Here is a 7,288-nt window from a genome sequence, read left to right as displayed (position 1 = left end):
ATTGCCTTAAAGATATTACTGATTTCTTCCAACACATAACATACTCGCTCTGCACTCATCCTGAGCGACCTCGAATCACGAGACCATGCTGTCTCAAATCCCACGAACCATTTCATATCCCTCAAATGCTACATCTCAAGTTAAAATATCATAGAACGTTCTGAGTCTCCATTCGTAAGCTGCTGCAAAAGCTTGATTCTCAACTGCACCTATAGGCTCGAAATCATTAAACATCATACTTCATCTTTTGAATTTTCACTAGGACCGCTGCTGAGAGCCACCCGCTCTGACATGGCCTCGAATATAATCAACTCCATGAGCCTCCCATCACATGAGTATCCCTTTGGCGACGAACCCGCCGAATCCCTTCCCTTGGAACCCGCATATATATATAAAGCAAAGCCCTGAATCTTTTCCCCAAGTCTGAACATGGTCCAATAAGGCCAACGATAGCCTACGTTCAATAATTCGTTTGCCCAGGTTACCACTTATGGTCTTTCCCCGTAGCTGAAATAGCCCACCAATATGCTTAATAACTAGAAACATAGCAAGTAATCAACTCTGCAACCCCATCACAAGCGGTGGGACTCCCACATAGCTTGAAGCCATAATTTCACCAATCTGGAACTCACTCGTCCTTTTTATTTCTTATTGACATAACCTTGCACAATCAACCGCCAAAATTCTCGAGCTCTCTCTGTAAAACCCCCTTCTTATACTCTAAATCATCCACCACATTCGCACGATCGATCCTTTCGCTACATACCCAATAAGATTCTTCGCAGAAGCCTCGCCAACCACGCGACTGCTAATCTGCTCACTTGGCTAACCCTCCTATAGAAGGCTCTCCCCGGCATTTTCCAACACTGCTGCACAGGGTACAATTACTACGACATCAATGACCCTTCTTGAGTCTGAGCTCACTCTCCAGTTGCACAGGTCCATTTTACCCCTTGTGGACATCATGAAATGTGCGACAACATCCTCCCAATTCAAAGCCATGCTGCATCCTTCTTCATTTAAGTGACTCCTTTCCGTTATATTAAACCTCCGGCCGCACTAGAACCCCTACTTTAAATTGAATCCGTAGACCCAATCACCGATCACTAATATTATCAAATCACTCCAAACTCTCCTTAAGGTACGTGGTCCTTCCACTGCAAGCCCATATACATCTCCGCCACTCTCCCACTTTGGCGGAACTCATCCCCTTAATCGACTACTCAACCTTTGCTTCATATACCTGGCCTTTTAGCAATTTAAACACCGCCTGACACTTCCCACATGCCTTTCCCATCCTTTGCTGCTCAGTTGCTGCCCTAATAAGATTTATCCTCATGGAACTTGAATCCTCAATTTGCTACTAACTCCAAACCTTTCAGAAGGTCATCTTTCTCGAACCGTTAACAATAGAAATACTGATTCAATCCTGAACCACCGCATCCTGCGATATCTGATAGTTGTATCTCCGATACTATATCCCAATACCTTGCCTCAAAGGCGAATTGTAGAAGATCATAATATCGACAAACTTAATACGCCCAATTAGGACAACAACACCCCAACATAGAATAAAAAATCCACCACGTTTGCAATTACCAAGTCTCATTACTTCCACCAGTCCACATCTGACCCTCCTTAGTTCGATTGCCTTTCCCCCTGTCGGGAATAAAATATTGAATCTCTTGTATATTCATTGAGTAAACCTCCCTTGAAATCAATCACTGCCCTGACACGTGGGAAACACCCTACCATCATATTACTACTGCAGAATAGTCATTTATAAGCATCGCGGCAACTAGTGCGTAGCCTCAACGACCTCGAAAATACCGCTACTGGGCTGAAACAATAGAATATTCTTCCATAAGGCGGCGACAATAATCTGATCAGCTATACTAGAAGAAATATCCCGAATCACGTCTGTAGCGCCATTACGGTTCCTCAATTCGATTTATGACAAGCGGTTCGCGTCGCATAAGATTGAGAGGAAAGAAACAAAGGCATAAGCCTCACATGAAATCGAATCGCACGACAAGGAATCAATAAGGGAAGTACTCCTAACAGCCCTGCAGCCTCCCGAGGATAAGTACAGACGTCTCCGTACCGATCTGCGAGACTCTACTAGACTTGCTCATGACTCGTGAGACCCTAGGAACCTAGTGCTCTGATACCATGTTGTCGCACCCAAAATCCACTATGGGTCGTGATGGCGCCAGACACCGTTGTCAGGCAAGCCAACTAAATATTTAATTAAACTCCAATTTTAACAATTTTTTAAAAGACCAAGATTTTCCCTTTAAATTTCCTAAGTACAAAAGTAGCTGCTTCATTTCAAATTAAATAATAGCAATCAATACAAAACATTTCAAAACCATCCCAGAACCCGGTGTCACAAGTGCATGAGCATCTACTGATAAGGATATCAAATACAATACAACATCCGTCCGGAATACAAGGGACAGAAAGAAAATACAATTTACTAGAAGGGACTTTACAAGCTGCGGGCCGCCTCGCATACTGGAACTCACCTAGTCCCCGAATCATCCGTGCTGCTATCTAAAGTAACATATACCTGTGCAACAAAAATGCACAGAAGTGTAGTATGAGTACGTAGTCAACGTGTACTCAGTGAGTATCCCGCCTAACCTCGAAGGGGTAGAGACGATATGGTCAACCTAGACACTCACTGGCGGTCCAATAATAATACACTAAATGTGTGAGGAAATCATGGATTCATATAGCATGTTCTATTTCATAAAGCTGTAAAACAGGTAAACACCTTTTTAACAATTAACAAAGATTTTCAAGATTTACTCTCCCTTATCTTATCAATTTATATCAAGCCACGAAGGGCAATTTTATCATTTAGCATTCCTCATGCATCAATATACAAAAGTATATCATGCGCAAGTCATACCGAGGCGACGGCCCGATCCAACAGAAAATAAATGTGCACTTGCCGAGGGTCGACGGCGCGCCTATAGATGCATCTATTTCCCCGCTCGCGAATTAATCATGTGACGCGGTCAACATGAAATAAACACATACCCTGCTCGCGAATCATACATGCGACGCAGGTACACATAGAGATACATGCTCAGTCAATCAAGTAAGAACTTATCAGGGAGTGTTTATCAAGATATATATTCAACTCTCTTTTAACAACCTTTAAGAAGTAAGGTTAAATCCCTTTAGAAATTCATTTACAAATTCCATGTGATATAAGCAATTTAAGCTATCAAAGAGTTTACAAATAATCCAAGTATTCATGCTTTTGGGTCCTAGACTACCCGGACAATAACATAATAGTAGCTACGCACGGACTCTCGTCACCTCGTGCGTACGCAGCCCCCACAATAGGAGCACATAGCCAAATAATTAACCTATGGGGACATTTCCCCCTCACAATGTTAGAAAGGAGACTCACCTCGCTCCGAAGACTCATAACCGGCATTCTACATTCCTCCAAAGACTTGCACCAACGCACAATGCTCCAAAACTAGCCAATGATTGTACAAATCCATTAATATATGCTCAAATATTCATAACAAACTAATTTATAGTAATTCCTAACTCCGATTAAAAAGTTGACCAAAACGCCCTCGGGCCCACGTGCCCGGAATCCAAAATTTTTCGAACATTAAGTTTACCTATGGCTTCACTAGCTCAATTATATAATTTACTCCTAATTCCATGCTCAAATTCGTGGCTAAATTCCAAGAATATAATTTTCTAGGTTTCCACCAAAAACCTCCATTTTCTACAATTTCCCAAGCCTAAATCCATACATAATTGATGTATTCAACTCAAAAATAGGTGGGGATAACTTACCTTAACATAGATGACGAAAATCCCCTCTTTGAAGCTCCCCAAAATCGCCCAAGCCTTGAAAAATGAGAGAAATTAACTCCAAATCACGATTTTAAAACAAGCCTTCTGCCCAGCATTTTTCGCATCTCCGGACCCTGGTCCGCTTCTGCTGCTCCGCAGGTGCGGTCACCAGGCCGCTTCTGCGGTCCTCCCTGGCCTCCCCGGCTTCCGCTTCTACGACACCCTCTCCGCAGATGCGGTCCCGCTTCTGCGGAACCTTGACCGCATCTGCGGTCCTCAAGCCTTTGGCCAAAATCCGCTTCTGCGGCTCCCTTTCCGCTTTTGCGGGACCGCTTCTGCGGTCAACCCACCGCAGAAGCGAAAATACCAGCAACCAGATCCTTTTGTCCAAAAATCCTATTTTCAATCCGTTAACCACCCGGAATCCACCTGGGGCCCCCCGGGACCCCAATTAATCATACCAACCAATCCCAAAACACATTACGGACTAGCTCGAGGCCTCAAATCACATCAAACAATGCTAAAATCATGATTCAACCCCCAATCCAAGCTTTATGAACTTTAGAACTTCCAACTACTACTTTCGATGATTAAACCTATCAAATCACGTCCGATTGACCTCAAATTTTGCACACAAGTCATATTTGGCATTACGGACCTACTGCAACTTCCGGAATCGGATTCCGACCCCGATATCAAAAAGTCCACTTCCGGTCAAACTTCTTAAAAACCTTCAAATTTCTATCTTTAGCCAAACGGCTCCAAAATGACCTACGGACCTCCGAATTCACTTCCGATCGCGCTCCCAACTCCAGAATCACCATACGGAGCTATTCACAGTCTCGGAATCCTAAGTGGACATCGATAACACTGAAATGCACTTCAAGCCAAACTTATAAAATTTCTTCTAAAATGCTAACTTCCACAATAGGCGCCAAAACACTCCCGGGTAATCCAAAACCCGAACCGGGCATACACCCAAGTCAGAAATCATCATACGAATCTGCTGGAACCTTCAGATCCTGATTCCGAGGTCGTTTACTCAAAGATCCAATCGTAGTTCATTCTTTCAACTTTAAGCTTCTAAAATGAGAATTCTCTTCCTAAATCAACTTTGAACTTCCCGGAACTTAATTCCGACCACGCGCACAAGTCATAATACCAGAAATGAAGCTTTTCATGGCCTCCGACTGCTGAACGGAGCGCTAGGACTCAAAACGACCGGTCGGGTCGTTACATTCTCTCCCACTTAAACAAACGTTCGTCCTCGAACGTGCTGAGAACTATGCTGGAGTAGTCTGAAATCACTGTTTGACACCTCATGTACCTTCCCGTGCCACCATAACTCAGTTGAGCATGTCGGCTAGATCAATTTTGAAGATATTCCCTTTTTATTAAAGCAAATAAGCCTTAGGGCCCAATTCCAACATCCGGAATTCTATGCCCGACCTGTTTCCAACATACGGTCACCATATCAATCACCACACGCTGTACCCAAACATGATTGTATAACTTTGCTGAATTCATATCTTGCATTACTTTACTCACCGGACCACGATGACATCTTCTGTTCAGCTTAGTTGAACTTCTACGAATCTGGTGCTCCCATTGCACCCCATAACATACGCAGGTCTTACTCCAACTCTTACAACTCCGTCACAACGGAAGAGATGTGAAGAAATTCATAATCAACTGCCGAGTCAACCAATCATTGAGTCTATACTTCTGACAGGAAACATTACCATATTCTGAACGAAATAGCGATCTTCGCTCCTCAATATACTCTACATAGTCAGATTGCACTGATCCTGAATCCAATGGTCTCATCTCACCTAGTACGAACTGCTCAGGCAATAAGCCACCCCGGACATAATCAAAAGTCTCATGTGATGCCACAATGTGCCAATAGGCTACCTATTAGAATGCGATTAAAAAAAAGAACTCTGAAAAGGATATTAACCTACCCCGCTCGCGAATCAAGCATGCGACGCGGGCGCACAACTAATATGAGCTTCCTTCAGAAGATAGGAAACAGACACAAAATGAACAGATATGGGGAACTGTGCTCAACATCACACAGTTGCGGTGTACCACCCAACTCAAATATCATAGATCTCCCATAATGAGATTGCCCACCGAGCGAAATTTGCTCATTACAACCATAATACCGAATATCGGTCATAAACCTGCTAAGTGCATAATACCATCCCTGAGGGAACATATAGCGTCATAAGCTACCAAACTCAAGCACAACTGAGGTGCGAAATACAAACTGAATCTCAAGAGCCATCTTGCTTAGAATACATCATTTCTACACGGAATCTCAACGCATAAGCAATTTCTCAAGCCGTCTCACAACTCGCACGGCGCAACGCATCACTTCATGAAATACATCTACCAATGAAATAACACCCTGACTACTCCCACATAAGGAGCGCATTGCTGAAATGAACACAACTGGCCTGACACAGGGCCCAAATTCTCATTTACATCCATCTACCGACCTCAAGTCGATCCTGATCAAACCAACTAAGCCAATAACCTTTCAAGGGTCCATACGAATTTTCCTCTTCTCATAACACACCAGGACAACCATCATAACCGGAGTACTCATCCATAGTCCACAACTCATATTTCGAGTGCCCTCCAGGCACATATTCTCGACTTATCGATATCATCCGGAATTTCCGTACTTGGTCTAGATCTTAAATCAATCAAGTGACTACGTGCCACATTTATGAAACCTTCCTGTGGGACACTCCCCCAAAATCTACCATAACAATTTACTTGGTCTTACCTCCAACCCACCGACCGCACTAACGCTGACAAGCGATCAAGAATCATTAACCATGATACAAGCCCTCTTTACAGAACACCAATCTCAGGTGACGCTGAAGACAATGCCGACTTACTTCAAACACCGAAGCTCCCTCCCTGCTCATCCGAGCTCGTGATATCCTTACCAGCACCAAGCCGCACCCTTGATCCTCACTTCGAATTTCCATGCTACTCATTGCACCCAATGTGCCAACATACGATAGAACACGATTTTAACATTAACATTTTAACACTTCATCGTATAAGAACCTTCTACTTAACTCACTTCCGGAGTACCATAGCAGCACACAGGCGAATTTTTCATAACCGTAGAATATGCAAATCTCTAAGTAGTGGTCTAAGCCACCATAGCCCTTCCGGAATCTGCTTCCACACAACAAGCCATAACAGAAGAATGCTTCTGAATATCATCAATTGCGGCGGCTGACAAGCCTGATACGCCCATCACAATCACTTACATAACTCGATCCCGCTGAAGAAACTGACTGCCAACACCAATATGCCAAATTCAACTATGGCCATTCAACTACCTTCTTCCAATTTATCCTTGATTGCCTTAAAGATATTACTGATTTCTTCCGACACATAACATACTCGCTCTGCACTCATCCTGAGCGAC

This window comes from Nicotiana attenuata, unplaced genomic scaffold, assembly GCF_001879085.1.
Source record: "Nicotiana attenuata strain UT unplaced genomic scaffold, NIATTr2, whole genome shotgun sequence".
NCBI lineage: Eukaryota > Viridiplantae > Streptophyta > Magnoliopsida > Solanales > Solanaceae > Nicotiana > Nicotiana attenuata.
Note: the sequence above shows the minus strand (reverse complement) of the source record.